This window comes from Gymnoscopelus microlampas, assembly GCF_963454915.1.
Source record: "Gymnoscopelus microlampas genome assembly, chromosome: 5".
Taxonomy (NCBI): domain Eukaryota; kingdom Metazoa; phylum Chordata; class Actinopteri; order Myctophiformes; family Myctophidae; genus Gymnoscopelus; species Gymnoscopelus microlampas.
In genome coordinates this window covers 16,188,426-16,199,861 of record NC_139942.1, presented here as the reverse complement: position 1 = coordinate 16,199,861, position 11,436 = coordinate 16,188,426, and the positions used below count along the sequence as shown (strand labels likewise).

At 40.7% G+C, this 11,436-nt stretch overlaps 1 long non-coding RNA gene across 1 annotated transcript; it reads left to right on the top strand.

Annotated features, from left to right (window-relative positions):
* The first annotated feature begins 3,035 nt into the window (after positions 1–3,035).
* On the top strand, positions 3,036–4,475 carry LOC311046298. The gene is made up of 3 exons (XR_014600861.1): positions 3,036–3,151; positions 4,095–4,205; positions 4,346–4,475. It is a non-coding gene; the product is annotated as an uncharacterized lncRNA (long non-coding RNA).
* Positions 4,476–11,436: the final 6,961 nt, after the last annotated feature.

Below are 11,436 nucleotides of genomic sequence, written 5' to 3'. Positions count from 1 at the left end.
CTGTATCTTATTATTGCTTCCCTGTATGACCAAGCTTTGTACCATGGGCGACCAGGCCTTCTGCTCGGCCGCTTATTAGAAGCTGTAACTGTGTTCAATGTTTCATTTGAACCTCTCTGTTCAACACAATGCATCTGATCACACTCATCCTTGGGCTTATGCTCCTACCAACAGGTACATCTGTTTTATTAATGTTTCTATCGTTTGGGTGTTAGTGTTTATTTTATTTTATTTTATTTATCCTTCATTTAATTGATTTAGCACTTGCTGGGTGTTTTATTGAGGACTCAGGACAGAACAGTGTTGAGTCGAGTGTGAAGTAGATCAGATGGCTCTCCAGAGCCAACCTGCTCAGGGAGGTGCTGGGCCCCTAATTCAGCCCGGGAATCCCAGATAGAGTGGCCGTAAGGTGCCCGGCCAAATGCTGCTCGCCGATTTTTTTTCCCCCTCCGGCTGCGCAGCGAGGTCCCAAATATTAACCGATGAGCAGTATATTTTTGTTTATAATAAAAACAAACAATTTTATTATTTATAATAAAAAATATACAATGAAAAATGTACAATGTATTGATGATATGTATTTGGCTGCGGATCCCCATCTCTAAAATAAAATGTGTTGTGCCAGGGACCTCCAGAAGCAAAGATTTGAGTTAAACATTTTCACTTAAAAACATTTATATATTCAAAGATTTGCACACATTTTCTGTGTGTGAGCTTGTAGATCTGCAATTTTTTAATAGTTAAAGTATAAAATATGGTTAAAGTGGTGAAAATGATTGTGACGCTATATTAACTAACTTTGCTGGGGACCCCCTGGAACCCCCCCCCAAGGGCCCCTGGGGGTCCCCGGACCCCACTTTGAGAACCATTGAATTGTACTGTATATGTGTGCAGCTCTGAACATTGCAGTTACAGGAAAAGTTAAAAAAGGGAATAGAGGAAAAAGGAACAGAACACAGAACATGTCAAATAACAGGAACACTCTTCAATTTCAAATTACTTTATTTTATGTTCCTCTCTGAACTTTTATTTGTTTGTGCAGCGATTAAAACACAGACACCATACACAGATGCCCAGGTCAATATACACAGAATTATCTTCATTATTCTTTTGCCTCTATAAGAGCTGTCTGGCTGACTGGAATGATTTTATTATTGGGGTTTTTTCGTGTCTTGTCATAAGACCTATCCCTTACAGGATTATAAGACACCAAAAACAAAAAAAAAACAATATCACATTAACTTCCTGGAAACAGAAACTGCACAAGTAAAAAAGAAAATATTTGGTCAATACCCAAAAACAAAAAATAAGTATACATCACATATATGTTTTCTTTGTCCGTTTGTACCATGCTTTTTCTAATATTGCAAATATCTTATGTTCAAAAATCCATACAAGTCTCTCTGCGTCACTTAACCATATCAAATCTAGGTTTTTACACCTGTTAAACATGTTTTTTACGTAGCTCATGACATAAGGGGCAGTAGAAAATAAAATGGAACTCATTCTGAATATCATTTATGTCACAATAAGTACAAATCCGCTCTTCTTCTATTACTCCTCTATACCAACCAGTCTCAAGGTGCAGGGGCAAGATCCCAGAACGGAGTTGATCAAATAGAGATCTTTGTCTTTTGGATAATGGAGCACAAACATACTTTTCACTAGCAGAACAGCTTTTTATCATAACAAATGTTCTCAGTTTAGGTTTATGCAATATATATATATCCTGTGACCATTGTGACCTGACCCCACTGTTATTATAACCATCAGAGTTGTAGATGTGGTTCTCTGCAGCTAGGGGGCAGCAGAATGCAGCACTCTGTACAGCATTATCTGGAACACATCTTTATAGTTGGACCATCTCACGGTTTCTAAACATCTGGTCCGGGGCCCACCAGGGGTCCAAATGGACCCTTACACGTCTGTGACTCTGACAGTGTACAAATGGGACCTTTCTTTTTTTTTATCTTTGGGACTCCAATCTACACTGTAAAATCCTCGGTGCTAATCAGAGAGTAGAGAAGAGACGTGTTTTCAAAGCTCTCCTCTTGACAACAGTGTTCATGTCCATAATATCTGACATCTGAGAGGAGAGGAGAGGAGAGGAGAGGAGAGGAGAGGAGAGGAGACTTTTTGATTAAATAAAATGAAGATGGTTTAATATAGCCTAAATGTGTTCATTCTCAGTAGTTTAATGTTGTGGTTGTTGCTGCTTGTCTGTTATTATAAAGTTTTATTTTAACAAGTCAAATGTCCTAAAGAGAACTCTATGTATAAACGTGGAGTGGTTTGTTTGATAGATCAGACACATGCATGGTGGTCAATTGTAACCTGTCTCCTAATTGTTGTCTCAGGCCATGCATTAAAATGTTATGAGTGCATCCCTGGACCAACGGGAACCTGCACTGAGACACAGAAACCATGTCCTGGATCTGACAAATGTGGAGCAGTAACAATCATGTCATATGTGGGTATGTGATACAGTTATAACCTCTGTGTGTTTATTTTAGCAAATTCTTTAAAAAATCCCTCAACAGTAAAGCAGGGCTTCATAACTCCAGAGACAGTTTTTAATTGAACTTTTTCCACTCGCTGGTATGTGTCACTGATAACGTAGCCATATCCGGAGCTCTCTGTGGTGTTCTCTAGCCTGCCTCCCCTGTGGCTAACTGAAAGAGTGGGCACTGAAACATTGTGGGCACCTCAATGTTAAATTGACATTTTCCCCCAAAATGTATCATATAGACCTAAATGTACCCTTCAAATTCTTGTTTATGCCCACAATGACTGGCTAACAACGGGTTTTGTAGCAATTTGTAGCAATTGTAGAAATATTAGGCCTTAAATGTCAAATGTTCAAGCATCAAGAAATAAAAATGCCAATTTAACATTGTACCCAAACATGTTTCTAAGCGCCCCCTTGTGGATAGAATAGAACACTGTCAAATTAATAAAGCACAAGGAATATGACATGCAAGCCATGAACATTATGCAAGACTAATATCTTGTTTGTTTTCAGGTGACATGAAAATGGACGTTAAAACAAAACACTGCACTGACCTGTGTATTACTGGCTCAGTGACCATTGGATTCACCATGTTAAGCGAGTGCTGCACCACTGACCTCTGCAATGTCCAATACCCCACACGTAAGTATCTGTATTGCCATAACCTTGACAACCTTGCAGGCTTATGCAAAGGTTAATCATTCACTGCCATTCACTAAATAGCCCAAAAAGCCCAGACTGCCAGCGATTTTGCGATTTTCTTACCTTTTCAAGTAGTCACACACTCACAGAATATTTATCTCCAGTATGAATCACGGAGGGTTTCACTGTGCTGCTTGAAAAAAAAAATGTCATCGCGACCTCCCCTTCGCTTTTTATACCCAGTCGAAAATAGTATAGAAACATAGAAATATGTTTCGCAAAAAATACATAGTAGTAAATCTTGGATCGCGTTATCTCCTGGTTCTGTGTGAAAAAATAAAAAATAAATAATACAAAATTAAAACTTTTTTTTTTTTTTTTTTTTTTTACAAAAGACGTAATTGGCGGAGTGGGCACTCGATTTACAGCCGTCAAAAGACGTCATTGGCAGTGAATGAGTTGTTAAAATGTAATTTAGATAGCATGTTATGTAGACAGACGCCAGGTTAATTTGTTGACCTGGCATCCTATTGTATAGTTTCAATGTACATATTATTGATTTTTTTTTCTCTGTGCATTTGATGTATTACCTCGTGTTTTCCTTACTTACTATAAATCGCTCGGGATTAAGAGCCCCCTAATTGCCTAAATTGTAGTTGGAAGTTGAAAATTGCCACTGACAGCCAGTTGATTTTAAATTGTTTTTATCTCTGGGACCCTAATCTACACTGTAAAATCCTCCGTGCTATTTTAACTCTAACAGTGTACAAATGTATGCGGTGTCCGAGATGAACTGTCCACAAACGGAGAGAGGGAAATTATCTCCACCTCCCGGCCTTTCGGCCTGGCGGAGATAACTACAATAAACTTGTTGTTTTGTTGTACATGAGGTTCAGTTTTGAACACATCATCAATAAACTTGTTATAAATGTAACCCTTACAGCTCCTGTCAACCCTTCTCCCAACGGTAAGAAGTGCTACACTTGCCAAGGTGACGACTGCTCCCACATTCTACCATGTACTGGTGATGAGGATCGCTGCCTCTCAGGAAAAGGTAACAAGCTTATGAATTTATACGCCTGCCTCTCCTGTTTACCCAAATATTTCACATTCTGCAGCTCAGAACAGTGATCAATGATTTTGGAGCATTCAATTGAGAGAGTAATATGTTTTTTTGTGTGTGTGTGTTCACAGGGGTAATGGGAGGCAAAGATATCAACGCAAAAGGCTGTGCCTCAAAGGGCATGTGCGTGTCAAGTGCCATCATACCCGGAGTCATGAACACTGAAGCAAGCTGCTGTGAAGGTGACTTGTGCAACGGCGATGCAAGCAGTGCTGTTATTGCCACAAGTGCTGCAACCACTGCTGTTACTGCTACAGATGCTACAACCACCGCCGTTACTGGTACAGATGCTACACCCACTGCTGTCATTGATACAAGCGCCGCAAGCATTCCTACAAGCATGGCTGTTAATGCTACAAGTGCTACAAGCCCTATTGTTAGTGCTACAAGCACTACTGTTAGTGCTACAGGCAGGGCTACAAGCAGTGCTATTAGCCTCTTGTTCCTGGTAGCACCAGTGGTCTCTGTTGTTATGTTAAACTGAAAGGAGCCTCACTCCTTCAGTTTGCTCCTCATCTCCATATGATCTCTGAAACTCACTCTACTGTCATTACAATCAACTCCAATCGGTTAAAGTTCATCACCATCAAAGTAAGAAAACTGTCCACTTGCTCAGTAGCTGTTCCCTCTGTTACAGTGCACATGTTCTCCTTCTAAATTAATACTTTATTGCCTAAAAACATTACAACATTCTGAGATGTTGCTTTTATTTGCTTAGTTTGATTGGTCCCTGTTGGCCTGTTGGCTTGCTTGCTTGTCGGGTGGAAAACTCGGGTGCAGTACGTTAGTCCGACAGCGCATTCCTCCAACAGCGCAGCGCTCCGACGTTTCCAATACTAAACCCGAACCAAACCCGCACCCTAACCCTAACCGCACGCGGATGCCACATAGTCGGAGAAAAGGTCTGTCGGATTAACGCATGCCTCCCGGAAAACTCACACGTCCGAAACTGTTACTTTTCAGGATTCAAATGAAAAATAATATTAATTAATTAATTACTAGTAGATCTACAACCTCAAAACACATTGCGATGGGACACGTTTTAAGCTTGCAGATCTGCTACTTTTGCGTGACACTATGTACAGTAGTATGATCAAGTAGGGCATTAATTTAAGAGACATCTAAAAGTTACAAATTCAGACTCTAGTCTAGATAGACGCTTGATGCTTGTGTAAGCCGGTGTTCTAAAATATAGTTTGATGTGACCTTTGTGACCTTTGAGCACCTGCCTCTCCAGTGGTGTTTGCACAGCCCTGCAACATAGTATAATTAAGTTCTTATTTATCAGTATCATTATGAAAACACATTTTAAGGTTTTAAAGAAAACAATACCTGTCATTTTATAAAAAACATTATTTGTTTTGATATAAATGTTCATATTATCATTAAAATTGCCAATTATTTGTGGACCCACTTGCAATACTCTCACAGCCCATCAGTGGGTTGAGAATCACTGGTGTAGTGTAAAAAGTGGGCTGTTATAGCGCCAACATGTGGCCAATCAATTTGTATGGGATATTAATCATGTACCTTTGGACTTGATTTCAGTGATCAAACAGTGTTCCTGTTATGTTCTGTTTGTGTTTTTCATCTGCTAATTATTGTCAGTAATCGATTGATCAAATAAAACAGATTGTGCTTTTCCATAAAGCTACAGCACCCTTTCAAGTTTCAATGTGTTTATTGACACAAAGACATACAATGCAGACGGTAGAAGATATATTCTATAAATAGTGACATTCTTGGACTTCAAGCTTCCTCAACAGTGTGGAAAACACGTGATGCTGCAGAACCCAGGCGTTCATACAGAAGAGGAGAGAGGAACAGAGTTCACAAGTGAATTATACCTTTAAATGCTATTATTCTATATGCTATTCTTATCACTTACACCTACTACCACTTAACAAACATATTTTATATTTCATCTTGTTAACAGTGATATTTGTATTAGTGTTGGTGTAAAAGTTGTTTTAAACAGTGTTTACGTGACAACAAAAAGCACAGGATGTTTTGCCAGTCGTCTCTCTGCATGTTTTTTTTTTTTTTTTTTCAGTTCCTGAATTCCGTTAAAAGTTTCCCCAGAAGTGAAGGATTTATCTGCTGATCTTCACACATTGATAAACATGTTGTTCTAACCTTCATCTTGGTGTTTGGGTGGGGTCTGTTTTTTAAGGACGTGGTGGTTTCATGCTTCTCTACAATTTGTAGTTTGGAGAGAGAGATGTCATTACATCTATAGACCTATAAAGATATATAGATCTAAACACCTAGGCTTATAGAGAGAAATGTCATTACATCTATAGACCTGCAATAGAGCCTGCACTTGTTTCTGCTGTCAGTCACTCACAGCCCCTTTGGCTTGACCTGTCAGGGCCTGTGTGATCTATTAAACCGCAAAATAAGGATATTTATTAAATATAGTAGATGTTCAAAAAATAAATGGGCACAGAATCAAATGTTTTATGGTCATGATTCACTAGGAGCCTGGATGGTGGGAGAAAAAGCTTGCAATTAAATAACTGTTAAGGGCTTGATTTAATTTCTTGCACGATACTACAGTATGTGCAACAAATCATATCAAGCCCAGTCATTATTTAGCTGAAATATGTGAGCTAAAAAAAAGGTTGAGAACCACTGATGAATTCCTACCCCACGGCTACCCTTATAGTGGTTCTCTTACTTTATCCAACCTTCCACTAAACTCATATTTGTATCTTATGTACTGTATGAGTGTGAGCAGACATGTGATTATATGGGCACCTTTCCTAATAATAATGACTCAATCAGGCAAACAGGTACACTACCCTTCTTGAGATTTTCTGAGGAATTACTTGACCTCCACCTCCGAATTCCCAGTAACTGACAACATTGAGGCATCATCATAAGTCACCAGCTATAACAATAATGTAGTGCACTGTTCCATGGAAGAAAATATTCCCTTTGACTTTCACAATTACTAGGCTAAATGCATGGACAGGGACGACATGCAATACCTCCACGGACCACCAGTGGTCCATGGACCACCTGTTGAAAACCCCTGCCCTATACTGTTATTGTCTCCGCCAGGCCGTAAGGCATGGCGAGAGAGTATGTTTTACCCCCTGTCCGTCCGTCCGTGTGTGTGTGTCCTGTCCGTCCGTTAGCAGCTAATCTCCGGCACCGTTGGCCCGGTCGCTACGATACTGTGCACACAAACTCCCTGGATGCCAATTCAGAACCTCTGCCCCACATTTTTTACATGGGCCTGTTATAGCGCCACGCAGTTTGCATCTTCCGTGACATTTCACACGCGCATTCCCACTAGGCCGACGAAGAAATGCCACCCTTTTCACATTGGCCTTTTATAGCGCCAACAGCAGGTCTAATTTAGCAAAACACATTTTTGGAACAAAATGCCTCAAATCATGAATGCAGTGTCCGATTGCCGTCCATTTTCTACTGTGTGTTGTGTTGTGTTGTGTTGTGTTGTGTTGTGTTGTGTTGTGTTGTGTTGTGTTGTGTTGTGTTGTGCTGTGTTGTGCTGGGTTCTGTTGAGTTGTGTTGTGTTGTGTTGTGTTGTGTTGTGTTGTGTTGTGTTGTGTTGTGTTGTGTTGTGTTGTGTTGTGTTGTGTGGTGTGGTGTGGTGTGGTGTGGTGTTGTGTTGTGTTGTGTTGTGTTGTGTTGTGTTGGGTTGGGTTGGGTTGGGTTTTTATTGCAAGCAGTGTGCATGCATCGGGAACCCACGTTGATTTATGAAAAAACACAAACATTTGGAGATCAGAGGTTTTGGCCTGACAGTGACGATATGTTGTTTTCTGTATATTAGCATATTTTGCTAAATCCTGTGTATTTACATTACATTATAATGATGTTTTGTTCATAAATACATGCTGTCGCTCCAAAATAAACAAATAAATGAATGAAATATATGTATATTTTATTTGTTCTTTTCCTTTTCTTTCTTCGTGTCTCTCCTGCTGGACCTTACGTCCTCTCTCTCTCTTCTCACAACAACTACACATGATGAAACTTGAAAATAATAACTTTACACCTGTATGAACCTGTAATGTGACTATAAAGATGATTCTGATTCTGTTTTCACAAAGCCAATAAACATAAGGTCTAAATATCCCTCAGATATGTTTTTGTTTTATTATAGTTTGATGTGCATAACACCCCCCCCCCCCCCCCCCATATAGTCAGAATGTGACTTGCCTTTATTATCCAAATACAATTATATACAATTATAGACTATTATATGTTAGGTTTTATTAATATTAAATTATTGACTTATCCTATGTTTGCATTATACTAATTAACATGCAGCCTATAATTAGACATACATGTGGTGATGGTAGATCTCTGAACAGGTTGATCTAACCCAGTGGTTCTGAAAGTGGGGTCCAAGGACCCCCAGGGGTCCTTGTGGTGGATCCAGCGGGTCCCAGCTAATTCTTAAATTAGCTGGGACCCAGCTAATTTCTCCCAGCTAAATCTTGTTTGGGGGGTCACTGGCATGTTTTCAGACCGGGGTCCATGGCCGAATACATATTAATTTGGGGATCCTTGACATGTAAAGGTTTGAGAAGCACTGCTCTAACCAGTGACAGTTAGAGAGCTCTGTGTACAGTCATACTACTGGTCCAGGGAACCAGCCAGAGCAGGAGTAATATCACTTATTTTATTTAGTCCACAGCAGTCTTATAGAACATTCAAGCTCTTCAGGTTCATGTGACATTATTTTGTATGTTTGTTCATGTTGGATCACCTCATCAACCATCACAAGTTAAACCTCCCTTAAACATTATATAGAGATGCAGGTCAGTGATTGGCCTGCAGGGGCAGTGTTTAATACACTAATAGGGAAAGGATTGATCCCTTTATTGTCTCCGCCAGGCCGAAGGCATGGCGAGAGAGTATGTTTTACCCTCCGTCCGTCCGTCCGTCCGTGTGTGTGTGCGTGCGTGTGTCCTGTCTGTGTGTTACCAGCTAATCTCCGGCACCGTTGACCCGGTCGCTGCGAAACTGTGCACACCCACTCCCTGGATGCCAATTCAGAACCTCTGCCCCACATTTTTCACATGGGCCATTTATAGCGCCACCAGGAGGCCGATTTGTGCAAAACCTCTTTTTCCCCATATTACTCCTACAGTTTTCAACCAAACGTCATGCAAATCGGTACACAGTATCTCTATAGTCATGTGATCAACCCTGATCTGTCCGATTTCCCATATTCCATCCTCATTGGCTAAGGTTGGCTTCCAAAGTTTCCAGGATTGGTCCGTTTTGAACAAACTGCCTCAAATCATGAACGCAGCTTGCCATTTCCATAAACTTGCACACACACATTCTCACTAGGCCGAGGAAGAAATGCCACTTGACATGTTTCAAATCAGCCTCATGGTGGCGCTATAACACGCCGATTTGCATTTTTAACTATAACTGCACCGATCTGCGTCAAACTTTGCACGCACACTCCCTAGAGACCAAGGAAAAACATCTGCACTACATTTTTCACATCTGCCATTTACAGCGCCACCAGGAGGCCGACTTATGTACAATACATTTTTGGATATTATTCATTCAGATTCTGTCCAAAAATCACGCATATTGGTACACAGTATCTCCATAGTCATGTGATTCTGATGGATCTGTCCGATATTTCATATTCCATCCTATTTGGCTTACAGTGGCTTCCAAAGTTTGCAGGATTGGTCAGTTTTAAACAAAATGCCTCAAAACATGAATGCAATGTGCAATTTCCGTGAAAGTTTGTATGCAGATTCCCACTAGGCCGAGGAAGAAATGCCCCCCTTTTCACATTCACATTGGCCTTTATAGCGCCACCAGCAGGTCTAATTTAGCAAAACACATTTTTGGAACAAAATGCCTCAACTCATGAATGCAGTGTCCCATTGAAAGGCCTAAGAAGAAATGCCACCCTTTTCACATTGGCCTATTATAGCGCCACCAGGAGGCCACAATAACCTACCTGACCTGGCGGAGACCTGTGCTCCGAGGAGCACTTTTTCTAGTTTTAACCTGTTTTAAGTTTGAACCCTGTCCACAAGCATCCCTATTCTGGGCCAAATATTAGGCAAAAGTAGCTGATCTACAATGCGTAGATCATCAATGCTCTTGATGTGTCACCATGTGACACATTGTGAACTTGCAGATCAGATATTTTTGCGTGTGAGTGTCCGTGTGTGTAGCGAAATGACCAAACCTGCTCACTGACTATGTCACCAATTTTGTCACACAAATGGGGTCAAATTTGTTCTACTTCTCTGCCGCCAAAATGTGGAATGCCCTGCCAACAGGCATGCAAAAGTGTGACTCTTTACCCTCCTTCAAAACCGCTCTAAAAGAGCACCTACAGGTGGCTGCACTGGCCCCTGTGAAAAGTCTAAGCTTATCACCGGAAATGACCGCGGGTTGAAAGGCAGGTTTCTGAACTGTCCACAGCCCTCCTCTGAGACACAGAGTGAATAGACAGAAATGGTGCCATTGTATAATGAGCATTTAATACTAACTAATAGTGAAATGGTCTAAAACTGGTGAAGTGTTCCTTTAAAGGTGAAATGGATGCTCTGGTGTAAGGCTGTCAGTGACTGTTGCACATGGTGTCTGTGGTTGATGTAAAGATAGAATACAGGAAGCTTGTGCTTATGTTCACTGATTGGTCCGTCGATAAACCACAATATTCTCTAAAACACCAGAAGGTACAAACTAGACCTAAGCAGCACCTTAACATAGTGGAATGGTCCATTTCGTTCCATTTGTACACTCTCAGAGTTACACAACCGTAAGGGGCCATTTGGAACCCCCTCAAGGAACCACGAGGGTCCCTGGACCACGCTTTGACACCCACTGGTGTAGCAGAATGTTTCCAGTGGGCCAACATGCACAATATATCAGCACCCTGACTCTGTCTGACCAGAACGGAACAGAGCCTTCATTAATGAAGGAATTCAAGTAAGAGGCCCAATTTCTTTCCAATATGGCTGCTGTGCATATAGAGGTTTTACAACTTTTTTCTTCTTTATAAATTAGAGTAGCTAAATGTAACGATTTTTATTATCTACGTCATTCAAAGTCTGGACAGATGATGTGGATCAGAGAAGTTCATAGGAAATTACAAGGTGATGTCTCAGTTATAGCAGCATAGAAGAAGAGCGATGCA